Consider the following 19640-nt stretch of genomic DNA (forward strand, 5'->3'; position numbering starts at 1 on the left):
CCGTAGGGAGGGCCCTTGGTCGGAGTAGGTGGCATCAGGGCGGATGACCCGCAATGAAGCGTGGTACATAATCTCTTGATGGCGGCCAGCCACCAGCAGTCTCTAAGCGTTCGAGGGCTCATTTTAAAGCTAACGTTTATGACCCCAAATCGTTCCTCTACCTGGCCACATTATGGGAGGAACGAAGGGCAATGAATGACAGTGACGTGTATTCGCCCAGGTATCTCGTCTGTACCAGAGCTGATGGTGACTCGTTTCTATCCGTGAAGCCTCAGTTCTTTGTAGAGCATTTAGAGGACAAGTTTGGGGAGGTGGAGGGCTTGTCCAAAATGCGCTCTGGGTCAGTTTTGATAAAAACGGCATCCTCTGCCCAGTCACGCAGGTTACTTGCTTGTGAGAAGTTGGGGGATGTTAACGTTACCATCACCCCACATAAGAGTTTAGATATGGCCCAGGGTATTATTTTCCATAGGGATCGACATTTTCAGTCTGATGACGAGCTGCGCGCCAACTTAGAGCGTCGAGGTGTTCATATCGTCTGGCGCCTTCATCGGGGTCCGAGGGACAATCAGGTAGCTACCGGTGCCTTCATCTTGGCTTTCGAAGGTGATACATCACCAGAGAAGGTCAAGGTGATGGTCTACCGATGTGACGTCGAACCCTATATCCCTCCCCCGATGCGGTGCTTTATGTGCTGGAAGTTTGGTCACATGTCCTCTCGCTGTACTTCTAGCCTCACATGTCGAGATTGTGGACGCCCATCTCATCCCGATACTCCATGTGCCCCACCTCCCATCTGTGTCAACTGCGGGGAGCACCATTCACCTTGCTCGCCAGACTGCAGAATCTTCCAGAAAGAACGCAAAATCATGGAATATAAGACCCTGGACCGACTGACTTACACTGAGGCTAAGTGGAAATTTGAACGGCTACATCCCGTGCGCATGATGTAATCTTATGCCTCCACTGTCACTCCTGCTCCAGCTCCTTCAGCTGCAAGTCATACCGTCGGCTCTCAGAGTCAGAGGACCTCACCTGCCCCCTTGACGATGGGGGCCCCTTCTCTCGCTGTTGCTCCCACACCATCTACCTCGGGAGCAGCACCCACTAAACCACTGGGGACACCAGTCCCCACTTCTAAGCTGGAGAAGCGTAAGTCTTCTTCGGCTTCTCTCGGTCGGAAGGGATCCCTTGGGTCACTCCCTGTTCCTACCAGCGGCACAGCAGACACCAACCAGTGGTTGAAGACACCACACGTCGCTGGTCGACAGGCTTCGCGATCCTCTTCGGTCCCAGAGACTGACTCCAAAAGGCCCTCTCAACAATTGCAACCAAAGGAACAGCGAGAGAAAACGACTTTGAAGACCCGTAAGACCAAGACCCTTGTGGTGGCACCTACTCCACCGCTACCTAAAAGCTCTGCGTCTGACGATGAGGTGGAGATCCTTGCGTCCGCTGAAGACCTCTATCTCGCTGGTCCCTCAGACACAATCGATAGCACTTGCACAGGTGCTCCATCGGAGGCAGCAGGTGACCCAGTGGCGTAATCTGCCTTCCCAGTCCCGTCACGCCTTTCTCCGCCATGGACAATATCATCCTCCAGTGGAACTGCAGCGGTTTCTTCCACCATCTAGCTGAGCTCCGCCAACTTATCAACCTTCACCCTTTCTTCTGCATTGCTCTTCAGGAAACTTGGTTTCCAGCAATGCGAACCCCTGCCCTCCTTGGCTATCGGGGTTATTATAAGAACCGGGCAGCATATGAAAGGGTGTCTGGTTGCGTCTGCCTCTATGTCCTTCACTCTCTGCACAGCGAGTCTGTCCCTCTCCACACACCTTTAGAGGCTGTCGCTGTTCGGGTGTGAACGCCACAGGCTGTTACCGTCTGCAGTCTTTACCTTCCAACGGATGGTGATGTCTCGCAGCATGTCCTGGCTGCGCTGATAGCCCAATTGCCGCCACCTTTCTTGCTATTGGGCGACTTCAACGCCCATAACCCTCTGTAGGGTGGGTCAGTGGAAACAGGTCGAGGCGCCACCATTGAGCATTTATTGTCACAGCTCGATCTCTCGATTTTAAATGATGGTGCCTTCACACACTTCAGTGTGGTGCATGGCACATACTCCGCCATTGACCTTTGAATCTGTAGCCCAAGCCTCTTACTGTCTGTCCACTGGAGTGTGCATGACGACCTGTGTGGTAGTGACTACTTTCCGATCTTTCTGTCACTACCACAGCGTCACTCTTCCGGGCGCCCTAGCAGATGGGCTATGAATAAGGCTGACTCGGACTTGTTCTCCTCCACTGCCGCTATTGAGCCTCTCTCTAACGAAGACATTGATGCAGTGGTTCAATCAGTCACCACCGGCATCGTTACTGTCGCCGAATCTGCCATTCCCCGTTCCTCTGGGTCCCCTCGGCGGCGGACTGTGCCTTGGTGGTCGCTACAGCGTCACAAGCGACATCCCTGCATTGAACACCTCATCACCTTCAAACGGCTGCGAGCGCGGGCCCGCCGCCTTATCCGCCAAAGCAAGCAGGAGTGCTGGGAGCGGTATGTGTCCACCATTGGCCTCCATGTCTCTCCCTCGCAGATCTGGGCCAAGATCCGACGCCTCTATGACTATCGGACCCCTGTCAGCGTCCCTGCACTCTCACTGAATGGAGCAGTTTGTACTGACTCCGACGTCATTTCAAACCGCTTAGCGGAACATTTTGCTATGAGTTCCGCTTCTGCAAATTACCCCCAGGCCTTCTGCTCCATTAAAGAGCGGATGGAACGTCGGAGCCATTTGTTTCGCACCCAGAATCTTGCTCCATTCAGAGAGTGGGAATTTCGCAGTGCCCTAGCCGCTTGCTCTGATACCGCACCTGGGCCAGATGGCATCCACTGTCAGATGCTGAAACACCTTTCAGTGGACTGTCAGCGGCGCCTCATCGACCTGTACAACCGTCTCTGGGTCGAGGGTGAGTTTCCGTCGCAATGGCGGGAGAGCATTGTCATCCCCGTTTTGAAACCGGGCAAGAGCCCTTTGGAGGTGGACAGCTACCGTCCCATTAGCCTCACCAACGTTGTTTGTAAGCTTCTCGAATGGATGGTGAGCCAGCGCTTGAATTGGGTACTGGAGTCTCGGGGCCTTCTGGCTCCGTCTCAAGGTGGGTTCCGTAAAGGCCGCTCTGCCGCCGACAATCTGGTGAGCCTGGAGTCGGCCATCCGTACTGGCCCCCTGCGGCTTTGGGGGTTAGAATTGGCCCGCGGTATTCCTGCCTGTCGGAAGAGGTGACTGAAAGGAGTCTCAAACGTTTTGGCCTTCTGTGATGGTGCCCTCTTGGGTTTGACCTATTTTTTTTTCGAAATTTCCGTTGTTAGTGCGTGCCATTTGGGGAAGGACACCTTACGTGGTGTTTTTCGATTGGTCCATCATGCTCCACCATCTTGCATGTTACCTATTGTCGTGTGTGGGGGGGACTACACCCAACATCTTCTGGGTTGTCTCCTTCTCGCCTTGTGCGCACTCTTCTTCTTAGCGCCCACGACAACTGTGGAACCTTTCAACACCTAAAATCCAGCACGGTAGGCAGTCCGTTGTGGTGGGGTCGTCATGTACCCTCTTGGTGGTAGCCCCCTGACCACGCAGGAATCGCACTACAGATGGCAGAGCTGTTTCCTCCCCATGCATGCCAAGGAGTATGTGCCAATCTTGTCTGGGGCACGGGGACTCCGGGCAATGGGATATCGGCCAGGTACCCGTTGCTTTGGCTGGGTGGCGCCCTTGGGGAGAGCCCTCGTTCGGAGTAGGTGGCATCTGGGCGGATGTGGCGCAATGAAGCGCAATAAATCTCACCAAGCTGGTAGTCACACAGCCACCAGCGTCTCTAAGCGAGGTAGAGTAGACTTTGATGCTGCGCAATATGACCCTCAGGCCTTCCGCTCGTTGGCTGCGCCATGGGAGGGACGCCGATCTAGTGCCAAGCGGGAGCCTTACGTACCGCAATACCTTGTCTGCAGCAGGACTGGTGGTGACTCCTTTCTTACGACGAAGCCTCTGTTTTTTTGTGGAACACCTGGAGGATAAGTTTGGGGAAGTGGCGGGGTTGTCTAAAATGAGGAATGAGTCCATCCTCCTCAAGACGTCCTCCCCAGCCCAGTCACGAGCGTTGCTCTTGTGTGATAAGCTGGGTGATGTCCCTGTTACCGTCATTCCCCACAGTAGCTTAAATATGGTCCAGGGGATTATTTACCATCGTGACCTCTTGTTACAATCCGATGACGAGCTGAGAGCCGACTTGGAACGACGTGGTGTACATTTTGTCCGTCGTGTACATAGAGGACCAAAGGCTAACAGGGTGGCCACCGGTGCCTTTATCTTGGCCTTCGAGGGTGATGTCTTGCCCGAGAAGGTCAAGGTGATTGTTTACCATTGCGACGTCAAGCCATACGTCCCTCCCCCGATGCGGTGCTTCCAGTGCTGGAAGTTTGGGCATATGTCCTCCCGTTGCCCATCCAGCGCTACATGTCGAGATTGTGGACGCTCCTCTCATCCCGATTCTCCATGTGCACCTCCGCAAGTATGTGTCAACTGTGGGGAGCACCACTCTCCATGCTCGCCGGATTGCCCCGTTCCTCATAAGGAGCGGAAGATCATGGAATTTAAGACCCTGGACCGGCTTACTTATCGAGAGGCAAAACTGAAATATGAAAGGTTGTAGCCTGCTTCCCTTCGACCATCTTAAGCTGCAGCCACGTTATCGTCGCCCACGCGAGCGACGGTTGTCGCCTCATCTGTGCCGCCTTCAGTGGGCCCTCGGGGCCGTGTATCTCTGTCTGCCCCCCTCGTGCCTGGGGGCAAACCTTCCTCTGTTGCCCCCTTAGCAGTTGGGGGCAAACCCTCTTCTGTCGCTCCCCCCACGCTTACTTCATGAGTGACATCTCCTCCAAAACCGGGGGGGCTCGATCCCCCCCTCCTCCTCCTCCTCCTCCACCTCCTCCTCCTCCGCCGGCGTTGCCTCTGCCGGTTCCTCTCTCGCGGAATGGGTCCCTCGGGGCTCTCCCTTCCTCCGTTTCTTCTCCTTCCCAGTCAGATGTCAGCCAGTGGCTGAAGGTTCCGCCACCTGCTGGTCGTAGGGCTTCTGCGTCGTCGTCAGCCTCTGACGCTCCTTCAGAGAAGCTCTCCCAGCCCTCTCACTGTAACGGCCGACGTGAGAAGAAGGAACGGAATGTGTCCAAGAAGAAGGACGTTCTGGCGGTTTCAGTACCGCCTGCTGTACATAGTCCTGGCTCCGAGGATGAGGTGGAGATCCTCACCTCTGCCGCGGATCTCGCCCTCACGGAACACTTGGGGGCCTCTCCTATGGACTCAGCTGACTCTCCCCCGCTGGCGGCAGTTGGCTCTGAGGCGCTGTCTGCCTCTTAGTCGCATTCACGCCCTCCCAGTCCCTTCCTGCTTCCATTCTCCAGTGGAACTCCGGCGGTTATTTCCGCCACCTGCCTGAGCTCCGGATGCTTCTGAGTGTTTCCCCTGTTCTCAGCATTGCTCTGCATGAAACTTGGTTTCTGGCAATGTGGACCCCCGCCCTTCGCAGTTATCGGGGATACTATAAGAACCGCGCTGCCTGTCAACGAGCGTCAGGTGGGGTTTGCCTCTTTGTTCACCATTCTGTCTGTAGCTCGCCAGTACCCCTTCTGACGCCTATAGAGGCAGTCGCTGCCAGTGTTGAGCTCTCGCCGGCTATTACTGTTTGCTCTGTTTACATTCCTCTGGATGGGGACCTCCCCGGACATGTCTTGGCTGCGCTGCTGGCTCAACTCCCGCCACCTTTGCTGCTTCTGGGCAATTTCAATGCCCACAATCCTCTCTGGGGTGGGACTGTCTCCGATGACCGCGGTCGGGCCGTGGAGCATGTGTTGGCCCAGCTCGACCTTAGCCTCTTGAACACAGGTGCTCCCACGCATTTCAGTGTGGCCCATGGCTCACTCTCGGCCATCGATCTCTCTATTTGCGGCCCTGGACTTGTCCCATCCCTCCACTGGAGAGAGCATCGTGACCTGTGTGGTAGTGACCATTTTCCCATCTATTTGTCACTCCCCAGTGTCATTCTTCTGGGCGCCTGCCCCGCTGGGCTCTCCACAGGGCGGCCTGGCCGGCTTTTACTTCCACTGCAACCATCGAATTTCCCCCACAGGGTGACATTGACGAGGTGGTCCGTGTTTTAACCACGTCCATCATTTCAGCGGCCGAGGCTGCCATCTCCCGTTTTTCTGTCCTCCCTCGGAGGAAGGCTGTACCCTGGTGGTCGCCGGAGATTGCTGAGGATATTCGCGACCGTCGGCAGGCTCTCCAGCGTCATAGGCGGCACCCATCTCTAGAGACCCTCATCGCCTTTAAGGGGCTCCGTGCCTTGGCCCGTCGTCTTATTGCACGGCGTAAGCAGGAGTGCTGGGAGAGGTATGTCTCATCCTTGGGCTCCCATGTCTCCCCCTCGCTCGTGTGGTCCCGGATCCAGCGGATTTATGGATACCAGACCCCTATAGGTGTCCCTGGGCTCTCCTTGGACGGCGCTGTCTGCACGGACGCTGCCGCCATTGCTGAACGGCTTGCCGCACACTTCGCTAAGAGCTCTGCGACTGCATCTTATCCCACCGCCTTTTGCTCTCTAAATGAGCGAGCCGAGCGGACGCCGTTCTCATTCCACACGCGTCGTTCTGAAAAATACAATGCTCCTTTCAGCGAGAGGGAATTCCTCGCTGCCCTCGCCGATTGCCCTGATACAGCACCAGGACCGGACTGCATCCACGCGCAGATGCTGAATCATCTCTCCAGGGACTGCCAGAGACACATTCTCGCGATATTTAATCGCATTTGGAGCGAAGGCGTGTTCCCGTCGCAATGGCGAGAGGGTGTTATTGTCCCCATCTCGAAGCCCGGTGCGGACCCACTGGTGGTGGACAGCTATCATCCCATTACCCTCACCAACGTTTTGTGCAAATTGCTCGAACGTATGGTGGGGCGGCGTTTGTGTTGGGTCCTGCAGTCGCGCGGTCTCCTCGCTCCATCCCAGGGTGGCTTCCGTCGGGGCCGGTCTGCAGTGGACAATTTGGTGCGGCTGGAATCTGCTATCCATATGGCCTTTGCCCGATGTCAGCATCTCATTGCTGTATCTTTTGATCTCCGGAAGGCGTATGACACCACATGGAGGCATCACATCCTTGCTACACTGCATGAGTGGGGTCTTCGTGGTCAGCTCCCGGCTTTTCTTCAAAACTTTTTATTGCGCCGCTCTTTCCGGGTGCAAGTGGGTACCGCCTCTAGTTCATCTTATATACACGAAAATGGGGTCCCACAGGGCTCGGTGTTGAGGGTCTCCTTATTTCTAGTGGCCATTAATGATCTGGCTGCGTCTATGGGGTCGTCAGTGTTTCCTTCTTTGTATGCCGACGACTTCTGCATCTCCTTTAGCTCCACGACTACAGGAGTCGCCGAACGCAGGCTGCAAGTAGCCGTTCGCACGGCAGCATCATGGGCTCTGACTCACGGTTTTCAGTTCTCTGCAGCCAAGACTCGAGTTACGCACTTCTGCAGGCGTCGGACGGTCCACCCTCATCCTGAACTTTACCTGAACGGCCACCTGCTTGAAGTGGTGGACACTTGCCGCTTCTTAGGACTCGTGTTTGATGCCCGGCTCACGTGGGTTCCTCATCTTACTCAGCTGAAACAAAAGTGCTGGCGGCACCTCAACGCCCTCCGCTGCCTTAGCCACACGTCTTGGGGTGCAGATCGCTGCACGCTGCTGCTATTGTACGGAGCCCTTGTGCAGTCCCGGCTTGATTATGGGAGCCTGGCCTATGGGTCTGCATCACCCTCAGTGTTGAAGTTGTTAGACCCCATCCACCACTGTGGGGTTCGGCTTGCAACTGGCGCTTTCCGTACGAGCCCCGTGGATAGTCTACTGGTGGAGGCCGGGGTTCCCCCGCTGCGGATTCGCCGCCATCGACTGCTCGCCGACTATGCTGTCCACGTGCAATGCTCACCCGGCCATCCCAATCATCGCCTGCTTTTCCCTGCCGTGGTCCTCCATCTGCCTGAACGGCGACCTAGGTCTGGGCTTTCCATAGCTGTCCGCGTCGAGTCCCTGCTGTCGGAACTAGGGTCATTCCCTCTTCTGCCTCCCTTCCGGGTCCGTGCACCTACGCCTCCCTGGTGTTTGCCCCGGCCGTTCATCCATCTGGACTTGGCACAAGGACCCAAGGACTCAGTTCCACCTGTGGCCCCCTGTCGCCGTTTTCTTGCGCTCCACGCCTCATTTCCGGGCTGTGAGCCTGTCTACACTGATGGTTCCCTGGTTGATGGTCACACTGCCTACGCTTTTGCTCACGCTGCCCATGTTGAACAGCGCTCCTTGCCCGCTGGCTGCAGTATTTTTACTGCAGAGCTGGTGGCCATATTGGGCGCTCTTGAGCATATGCGTTTCTGCTCAGGTACGTCCATCGTCATCTGCAGTGACTCCCTGAGCAGCCTTCAGGCCATCGACCGCTGCTATCCCTCTTCTCCCCTGCTGCCCTCTATTCGGGAGTCTGTTTCCACCATTACCTGCTCTGGTCGTTCGGTGGTCTTTGTTTGGACGCCAGGTCACTTTGGCATCCTGGTGAACGAACGTGTAGACAGGCTGGCCAAAGGGGCGATCGACGCCCCAGCTTTGGAGATCGGCCTTACGGCTCGCGATCAGCAGATGGTGTTGCGCTGTAAGGTGCTTGGGATGTGGTCTGTTGAGTGGCGTGGCATGACAGCCCCGAATAAACTGCGGGCTGTCAAGGAGACGACCGATGTGTGGCGCTCATCCCTGCGGCCTTCTCGCAGGGACTCTGTAATCCTGTGTCGACTGCGCATCGGCCATACCTACCTGACACAGGATCCCCCCCGTGTCGGTGTGGGTCCCAGCTGACGGTCGCCCACATTTTATTGGAGTGTCCCCGACTGTGCGCCCTCCAGCAGTCTTTTCACCTCCCGGGCACTTTGCCTTTGATTTTATGCGATGATGCCTCCATGGCTGACAATGTTTTACGTTTTATCCGTGGTAGTCCTTTTTATGGTTCCATTTATGGGGTCCTGCACCTTTCCCTTTCTGTGTCTTTTGTCCTCGCGTCTCTCAATATTTTTTGCTGTTTTGGTGTGTCGTCGGATGGTTGACTCTTTCCCTTTTTTGTTCTTGTGGTCAGTCAGCCAGTCTCCGGCCATCTTCTTTTCTTCTGTTTCTTTCTGTCTGGTGTTCGTCTGTACTCTTCTTTTCTGTAGTTTTCGTTGCCTAACTTGTGTTCTTTAGTGCCTGGGGGGGGGGGCGTCTCCTCCCCCTTGGGATTTTATCTGCTCCACGACTTTGTCTCGCCTGTTTTTGGAATGGGGGACTGATGACCTTAGCTGTTTAGTCCCCCTTAAACATCCCAACAACCACCACCACCACCACCACCACCACCACCACCACCACCACCACCACCATTACAGAAGTTTAAAACGCTTAAGGAAGTATCTTTGTCACAACAGAAAGGTGGTATAGAAACAGGGCTGGCAGGGATGGCGGCAAAAAACGAAAACAATGTGAAGAGGAACCAACAGCACCTGGTGTTCCCAGGTGGTCACCCATCCAAGTACTAAGTGGGCCCGATGTTCCTTAACTTCGGTGATCGGACGAGCACCGGTGTATTTTTTATTTTTTTTTTTTTTTTGACGAGAACCGGTGCATTTTTCTTTTTTTAATGCAGGATCACCGCCACAAAAAATAAATGTGAAATATTAGGCTGTAAGTTCGCCACGCTTCAAAAAAAAAAAGTAATGGAATATGAAAGTACCCGGCTTTATTATGCCGCAGAAAAATAGCTAAACATATATGCAGGGTCATCACACAAAAAATAAAATTAAAATATTGGGCAATTTAGCTCGCCACGCTGCAAGAAAAAAATGAAAACTAAAGTACCTGGCAATAACATACCACAAAAAAAAAACTGAACACATAAACAGGCGACACTGCACTCGTAAAAACAAAGTGGCTGAGAAAAACAGGCACATAAGCTAAACATAATAGTCGTGGCAGTAATAAGCATTTACACATTGAGGTAACACACGACCCGAACTGCGTCACCTTAAATGGAGAAAGAAAATGTGTATGTCAGTACCACAAACAAGACGCCAAAGCGTCCAAAGTGGGGAAAAAAATTGAAAGAGAATCATACTAATGAATAAATGAATGAAAGAAAATTCAAAGTCGCAGAACTTTTGTATTAGTGTGAGAGATCGATACATTCAAATAGTTCGCGAAATCTGCGCGGTATGTCTTTTTACGTTTCGCCGTCACAAAACAATCCCAGATATATGCCAAATAAGAAAATGCATCAGACAGTTCCAGATCAATCAGGGCGTAAACGATATGTCCAAATAACCATAAAGTAGTTGTATGCCTTGCACGTGGAAAATACTTAAAATCAGGGGTAATAACGGAATCGACGGTGACATTTGCCGGTACAGTTCTGTGAATAAGTGCGAGCGTGATCTGACAAAGCGACCACACGTCTGCGACAGCCCGACACTGCAGTCGGTGCTCCCTGGTGTTAGGCGCGCCACACCTGCCACAGTTGGGCGAGGCGATGAGGTGGATGTCGGCGAGGCGTTGGTTGGTCGGTAAGGTGTTGTTCACCAACTTGAACCACAACGCCGAAGCGTCGGTTGGCAACACGCTATCATTGATGTTCGCCCACACCTGTTTCCGGTTCACGGTAGGGAAGCTAACCTCCAACTTGTCAACCAGCGGCCGTCCCATCAGGTCGAGGTACGGTGTGGATCGTTAGCCGTTCTTAAAACGAAACTGCGAGTGAGATAGTATTCTCGCACGAACGACAAACGATACGGGATGTCGGCGACGGGAACAGGGGCGCGCTCAGACGCCGGCCGACCGATCTCCAATAAAGCAGCTGTGGTGCCACCCGGACAGCTGGTCTGCAACGCAGCTGTGCGGTTGACATGCAACGCCGCCCAAGTCTTAGGCCTCCCAAGGATCTGTCAAGGACACAAACCGACACCCACGCTTTAAAAATTTCATGACGCCACAGTAACCAATATACAACACGTGAAATGGAACGTGCAATCAATTTCGGGGCGCTGAGCAGCTGCGCAAAGTACCATGCCCGCGATAGAATAAACGTGTTAATGAGGTCGACTTTTTGTAGCAAACTGAGCCGTCGGGAAGCATGTGTGCGACAAAGAATGCGAATACCAGTAAGGAGTGACCGCCAGTTCCGAGCCTGCATGTTCTGCGGTGACGCAGTAACATCGAGACCCAAAATGGTTTCGTGTGAAACAACGCGGAACCAGGGCCTTCGGTCGTCAACACCGTGCAATCCCAGTGGAAGGAGCACAGTTTTCCGTGCATTTATCCGGGCACCAGAAGCTCGGTCGTAACGTTCCAATAAAGCTCGAGTTGCATCAATATCCGCCGTATGCGCCACAAAACGCCCACATCATCAGCATAAGCTGAACACCGCAACGACACATTGCCAATTCGTACCCCATGGAGTGTACGGTCGAGAGCTCGCAGCAGTGGATCGATGGCAATCACAAAGTAAAACATCGACAACGGACAGCCTTGCCGAACAGAACGACGTATCGGAAGCGGCACGGTCGGCCAGCCATTTACTATGACAACCGACCGAGCTCCCGTAAGTAAGTTGCGTACCACTACCAGAAATTGGAGACCAAAACCCATGCGCGACATGACCTGAAGGAGGTAGTCGTGTCTGACACGATCAAAGGCGTTGGCGAAGTCAATGGATAAGATTCCTGCGGAGGTACCAGGAGCCGCTGCTGAACAGACAACGTCCCTGTATGCAGAAGCCGCAGTAAAGATGTTACGACGCCGTACTCCACACGACTGAGGAGCAGCAATAACCTTATCCATTACAGATTTCAACTTGTCAGCCACGCACCTCGCAACGATCTTATATTCGGCATTTAATAAGGTGATAGGCCGCAGGTCTTGGACGCGACAATCTCCTTCCTTCTTAGGAATAAGCACCACCCTACCGTCCATAAAACGGCTGGGCACTGCCACACCACGAAGGACTTCGTTAATCAATGAAGTGAACATGCCCCCAATAATATCCCAGACGGTGAGATAAAATTCCGTCGGTAAACCGTCGGGCCCTGGAGACCTCCCTTTTGGACACGCCTTCAATGTCAAAAAAACATCGTGTGGCAACAACGCTGCAGTTAAGTCGACGCGATCGTCGTCCGTTAAAAAACAACGTAGCTCGTCTAAACAGGCGGCAGTGGCGATGCCATCACCATCATAGTTGGAAAACAATGCGGAATAATAAGCAGTGACGTGAGCAACCATATCCCGCCTGCAACTGAGGCGATCACAATCATCCGTTAACAAACTCCGAACACGTTTCGTAGACGCCAAGCGTCTCTCCTTCGCCAAATAAAAGGTCGGATGCTCCTCATCAACGGCGCCCGAAAAACGACTACGGACTACGTGACCTTTCGCCCTTGCGCGAGGAATACCCAGAATCTTGCTCTTAATGCGATTGAGCCGCAGACGGAGGTTACCACATTGGTCAATAGGGGCGTCGAAGGCATCCCTAAGACACAGCTGGTAAAAATCGAGCGTACGGTTCCTCCAGTACGACTCCGCGACTGAACGCTTGCGCGGCACGACGTAGCTGAGGCTTAGCTAACGCCAACCACCAATCAAGCGACGACGGGTAATTGCCAACTTTTTGAACGCAAGATTCCCACACAGCCGTAATAGCCCGTCGGAAACCGTCCTTCGGCAAGTGAGTGACATTTAGCTTCCAAACGCGCGGGACAGGAGCCGCAGCTCCACCCTGCAGCCGCACATCGCAAACGTAGCCACAGTGATCACCGAACGCCACGGGGAGCACGTCAACACGACGGAGAGCATCCTAGAGGGCGCGAGAAACATAAATACGGTCAGGGCGACTGCCCCCCGGTGTTGTAGATGTGCGTGAATACAGTGCGACGTGGGTGGAAATGTCGCCAAGTATCACACAAATCAGCAGCAGTAATCAGCGCGGCAAGTTCTTGACACAGTGTGGGAGCGGTACTCATATCTGCAGCATCAACAACGCGTATGGCCTGTGCGGGGTGTGGCAGTGTCGCGCTGGAGGGCGCCACTGCTGGCGATGTGAGCTTCCTCGCCTCGCCTCACACGAGATGTTTGAGTAATTTGCAGTGCATTTGCGCCATTCTTATCCCTGTCCCCGACTTTGCTCGACTGCCGCTCGCTGCCGCTCGGGTCGTGGCCCATATAACAGCGCAAGCATGATAAACGTCTGCAGGAGGAGATGAGACGAGTAAAGAATAAATTTATGATTACATATCGAACTAGGAATTGTACACCACTACAGAGCAACAGGCGCTGACGTATTTCAGAACATATCTGCCGATTCGTACTGTTTTGTCGTTTTCAAAGACTTCCTGGCGAATTTGGTTAGCACATTCTCCCCCAAACTGAGATAATTACTAGAATTTCGTACCTTATGGTCATTACAGTAGTTCAAAACGCTTAACGAAGTATCTTTGTCACAACAGAAAGGTGGTATGGAAACAGGGCTGGCAGGGGTGGCGCCAAAAAAAGAAACAAATGTGAAGGGGAGCCAACAGCACCTTTTTTTTCTTTTTGTTTTTAATGGCCTCCCATCTCCCCTTATAACCCGGCCTTGCCGCTCTCCACAAAACGCCTTCTATTGGCGAGCTTCATGAGCTATAAAGGTGCTGTTGACTCCATGTCCCACGACGAACGAACGAAAAAGAAACAGTATCCCCCGTTGGTATCCATGAGATTGTCGACGTCCGTCGGGAAAATGCGGCAGGGGCAAAGAAAAAAACCATAATCCATGAAATCCTCTAATTGGAGATAATTATTCGATCAGAAGAAAACAAGGATCCAGTATAGGAAATTATATGAAGAGAAAAAAATCCACTTCCTCAGTTGCACTATTACCGGGAAAGTTCCACACCAGGGAAGCTGAGGAGTAAACTCCATCAAGTGGAGAAGTAAAACTAAAAGGAGAAAGGAAACTCACTGCATGGCAATACGAGAAAAACACTAAAAATATCACTGCCGCCACATGGGAGACGTACATGAGAAAGGCAGTACTGCTGAAAGGAAATTGCTGACGCCCACAGCAGAAATATAATCAGAAACAAGGAGAAGGTAAACTATACGGGAAAAGAAAAAGAACACAAAAATAAAAAGGAGAGTTCCTCTGACTACACGTAGTTCTATAATTGTTCGTTCCTTGAAAACACAGCTTGAGCAGTCAGCGTAGAAAAGTATACCAGAACATCAAAACATGTTAAGTAGCCACCGACATCCGCGTAAAAGCATGAGCAAGAGCAACATTCAAAAAATTCGCGAAATTAGCACAATAGCCAGGCATAGCTTCAGTTTGTTCATGCTGAGTCCATAAGTAGGTAAGATAGTCCAAATCGGTTGTCAATTTCAGGGTAAATAATGCAAAAACGGTATGACCCAGGAGCCACACTGTGGCATTCTTCTTAGTATTCGGGTAGGCGGCGCACTCAGGGATTAAGGCGTCGGTCGGCAAGACAAACGCGTATCCACCAGATTGATAAGGCGAACCATATCTCTGGCGATATTCCAAACACTGCAATAATGGCCACACACAAAACGGTGTTCAAACGTATCTTCCACAGCACACAATTCACAAGCTCCAGACGAGATGAGGTTAATGGAGTGGAGCTTCGTATTCGTAGGGAAGGTACGATGCACAACCTTGTACCACACGGCGTGTACAGACGGAGGAAGAACATTGCTGGCAAGATTTTTCCATACCGCGACCCAGTTATACCACGGTAGTCGATACTCCCACTTACAACGCACAGTAGAGCCACGGAAAGCAGAAACGATGTCGCAGACGCGAAGGCTGGGAACGTCACTGAGCTCCAGGTAGCTGTTTTCCATATAGTAGCGACGCACATAATTAAGAAAAAAGGTAATGTGCGAGACATTCACCGGCGCCGCCGCAGATGGAGGACGATACATATTGAAGATCGCCGCAGTGGTACCGTTCGGGGCCCTCTCCATAACAACGGTGGTCCGTTTCCAAAGGAGAGCAGAGCACTTCGCGCGAAGATCTACTAGACCCCAAACCACCATCTCTTGGGCTAAGATTACAGATGTCATACGAGACCTTAAAAATGTCACCTCGCCATAAAAACCAATACACCGCCTGCTTGAAGGCACGTTCCAATTGCCGAGGCAGTGGAAGGACCTGCGCGAGATACCACGCCCTGGCCAGAATGTTAGTATTGATCAAGGCCACCTCATCACGAAGCGCCAACGTGCGAGCCGCATAGATCTTGGCAACGGCACGCACCTTATGCAGCGTGGACCGCCAATTAAGCGCTTCCATCCGTTGCGAGTGAGAAGAAAAAAGCACGCCCAGGACTTTTTGCTGTTCGCGGACACAGAGCCAGTTCCGCTGTAAGGACCGTGCGCGGGGCAAACAAACAGTCTTAGCAGGGTTGACAATGGCACCTGTGGCTTTTTCAAAGCGTTGCAGTGCGCCATATAAATTGTCAACGTCATCAGAATGGCCAAGAAAAATACCAAGGTCGTCGGCGTATCGCTTGCAAATGAGGCGGTCCGTTCCTATCTGAATGCTCGGCATTCGCGGCCGATAATTCGCAGCAATGGATCTAAGGCTACAGAAAAAAAGGCTATCGAAAGGGGACACCCCTGCCGCACCGAGCGCCCAACACGGAAAGCCGGCGTCAAGCGGCCATTGACACTAACTGGTGACGTCGCATTCTGTAAAAGATGCTTTACCACAGTCGTAAACTTAAGACCGAATCCCATCCGCACAACAACATGACGGAGGTATACATGGCTAATGCGATCGAAAGCATTTTTGAAATCAATTAATAATATTGCAGCCATCGGTATTCGCGCACTTTTAACAAAGCCGATACAATCGCGATAGGCGAGAACGGCGTCAAAAATGTTTCTACCCTGCACCGCACATGATTGACTGTCACTGAGGACCGACGGTAAAACAACTTTAAGGCGTTGAGCCACACAGCGCGTCACAATCTTAAAGTCAGCGTAAGTAATGTGATCGGCCGAACAGCTTCAATACAGGGCGACGCAGTCGATTTAGGTACTAAGGTCACTACCCCCTCCTCAAACGCAGCAGGGATAACAGCACCATCCCGTATTTCATTTAAAAGAGCCACAAAAACATCACGATAAAGAGCATAAAATTTCAAATAAAAGTCAGCAGGAATGCCGTCGGCACCAGGCGATTTACACTGAGGGCTTCGTCGGATAGCGTCGTACAGTTCTTCAGGTACATAAGCGGCATTTAAATGCGTCCTATCCGTACGAGTTAAAACACGAGGTATGACTTGTAAAAAAATCCCGCAACGCATCACAATCAACATCCAGCGCACGGAAAAGGCAACTAAAATGACTAAAAATATCCCGCTCAATGTCGGACTGGACAGTAGTCCGTCCACCGGCGCACTTTTTCCAGGTACTGATGTGCAGACGGGCGCGCCGCCGTCGTTCGCTATGCAAATGATAAAGCGACAAAGGTTCGCCAATCACAACCCCCGCAGGCTGGCTGCATACGACGACACCGTCACTAACAGCACGCAAATCGGCGAGAAACTTAAGCTGGAATTGCTTAAAAGCGGGCAGCAAGGCAGGCTGTGACGTCACGCGCAGCGCGAGGTCTTGTAAATACGCCTGATGGAAGCGGGCCGTAGCGCGACGCCACCGAGCCGCCTCGCGGCTAAAATCCATTAAAAACCGCCTGATCACCGGCTTGGCCTCCCCGACCCACCACTCCAGCACACCACAGTCATCTAGCTTAGTCCGGATTAATTTGTGCCACAGATTGGTAAAACACGTCACAAAATGGGCGTCGTTTAATAAAGCACAATTAAATTTCCACAGAGTCTGTCGTCTGGGAACACAAAATCTAGGCAAAAAAAGCTGACAAAGCTAACCGGAATGATCAGAAAACAGCACGGGAAACATATCCGTGCGGCAAATACGGGCAGAAAGCGGGGCAGAAACGTAAATTCTGTCCAGGCGGCTGTGCCCCGTGGGATAAAAATAAGTAAAGTGCGTAACGTCAGGGTTTAAAACACGCCACGTATCAACGAGCTGAAAACCGCGAATCAAGTCGCCGAACTTGCGACAAATGTTAGGACGAGGCACCTGATCGACAACATCTAAAACGCAATTAAAATCGCCGCCTACAACTAAAGCGTCCACATTCCAGCGTAACAGCGCACACAATTCCTGACCATAAAAAGCAGCCCTCGCCGGCTTATCGTTCCCAGACGGAGCATAAACGTTAACAAATACAACGCCCAGTATAGTGCAACTAATAGCACGACCATTAGGTAAAATAGCAACATTTGAAATAGCAAGGTCAGAACGTACTAAAATGGCAGTTCCTGTACTGTGATCTGGTAAAATATTGTCAATAACAGTAAAGTCACAAAAATCGTGTAGAAAGACAAGTGCATCGCGCGTCACCTCTTGTAAAAAGGCAACATGGCAGTGGTGATCTCGTAAAAAGTCCTTAAAAGCCAGTTTCTTACAAGGGTGACTCGACCCCAGGGGCTCAGCATTCATTTGCTGAGTACGAGCTTGGCGACCCCGGGGTCCTGAGCTGGGGACTGGTCGGCGCCGCCAGTCTCCTGTTCACCGTAACCCCCGGACATGCTTCAGCGACCACCGTATGGTGCGGCGGTGGAATGTTGTGTGCTGCGGGGAATGGTAATCTTGGCTTGACCGCCTGGATTGCGAGGAAGGCCAACCTCTATAAAAACCCCTCAATCTTCCGGTGTGCTCCGCGCCTATGCGATGCATGGCAGTTGAGGTGGAACAGTCGCAAGCGGGCAACCTCTGGGGCACCTGCCGCACACCAGTTGTACAAGGCTTACTCAGGCACGCGGGGCTCTGTCTGAGCGGACCTTTAGTTCCCTAGCTGCTCGTGGGACCGCAATGGACCCTTCGACCTCTACATTTCCCCCTACCAGTGGCTTGGGTGGTCCACTGGTAGGAAAACACACCCCATCAAAGAAGCGACTTCCTGCTGCGAGTCCTCCAGCGCCTAGTGTTGATCGACATTTATCAGACTGTCGTAACAGAGCACATGCTGATAATCAGAATGTGTTTTTGATTATTAAACGGAAGGAGGGTAACTTTGAGTGGGTTTCTCCCTTTTACATCCACAAGAGTCTTGAGGGAATTGCAGGAACACTTAAATCTGTGAAGCGACTGCGCAATTCGACTCTGTTAGTTGAGACATCTAGTTCCCGTCAAGTCGCTTCACTTCGGAAAGCAACCTGTCTCGGTGAGTACGCTATCGAGATCGAGCTCCACTCCACTCTGAACTACAGTAAGGGTGTTGTGACATGTAGGGACTTGGTGGATATCCCCACAGACGAGTTAAAATCTGAATGGGCTGATGAAGGTATTGTTGACGTGCAGCATATTATGAAACGAGTCGACGGGGACCTAGTCAAATCCGTTCAGTTGCGCACGACTCCCAGAGCATGTTTAAGCGGGGTTCTTACGTTTGCCAGTAAGGCCATATTTCCCCAACCCAATGCGCTGTTTTAAATGTCAGTGCTTTGGGCATACTACGTTGGGGTGCAATCGTATAGCCACTTGTGGTAAATGTGGTCAGCCTGCCCATGAAGGAGCTGATTGTTCATCGCCTGTGAAGTGCGTGAATTGCTCTGGGAGTCACCCTGTCTGGAGCCGGGTCTGCTCCATCTGTCTCGACGAACGGAAGATACAGGAGATTAAAACATCTAAGCGCATCCCCTATGGTGAGGCCAAGAAGCTCTTTAAGGCCATGCAACCTCCTGTGTTTACTACAACTTTCGCTTCCGCTATGAATAAACCTGTACAACTGGCCACTTCCCCCTGCGGGTTCGGGGGTAAGAATAGGCCCGCGGTATTCCTGCCTGTCGTAAGAGGCGACTAAAAGGAGTCTGAAACGTTTCGGCCTTCTGTGATGGTCCCCTCTTGGGTTTGACCTCCTTTCTTCTTCCAAATTTCCGTTGTTAGTGCGTGCCATTTGGGGAAGGACACCTAACGTGGTGTTTTTCTATTGGTCCCTCATGCTCCACCATCTTGCATGTTACCTATTGTCGTGTGGGGGGGGACTACGCCCACCATCTTCTGGGTTGTCTCCTTCTCGCCTTGTGCGCACTCTCCTTCTTAGCGCCTACGACAACTGTGGACCCTTTCAACACCTAAAATCCAGCACGGTAGCCAGTCTGTTGTGGTGGGGTCGTCATGTACCCTCTTGGTGGTAGCCCCCTGACCACGCAGGGATCGCACTACAGATGCCAGAGCTGTTTCCTCCCCATGCATGCCAAGGAGTATGTGCCCATCTTGTCTGGGACACAGGGACTCCAGGCAACGGGATATCGGCCAGGTACCCGTTGCTTTGGCTGGGTGGCGCCCTTGGGGAGAGCCCTCGTTCGGAGTAGGTGGCATCTGGGCGGATGTGGCGCAATGAAGCGCAACAAATCACACCAAGCTGGTGGTCGCACGACCACCAGCGTTCCTAAGCGT

General features: G+C 52.6%; 1 protein-coding gene across 1 annotated transcript in view; it reads right to left on the reverse strand.

The window, feature by feature from the left end:
* LOC124789129 (uncharacterized protein DDB_G0285291-like) overlaps positions 1 to 19640 on the reverse strand; it is a 37764-nt gene that overhangs the window by 11937 nt on the left and 6187 nt on the right. The gene's annotated exons all lie outside the window — the stretch shown is intronic.

The sequence above is a fragment of the Schistocerca piceifrons genome, chromosome 3 (genome assembly GCF_021461385.2).
Source record: "Schistocerca piceifrons isolate TAMUIC-IGC-003096 chromosome 3, iqSchPice1.1, whole genome shotgun sequence".
In the NCBI taxonomy this organism is placed as follows: Eukaryota; Metazoa; Arthropoda; class Insecta; order Orthoptera; family Acrididae; genus Schistocerca; species Schistocerca piceifrons.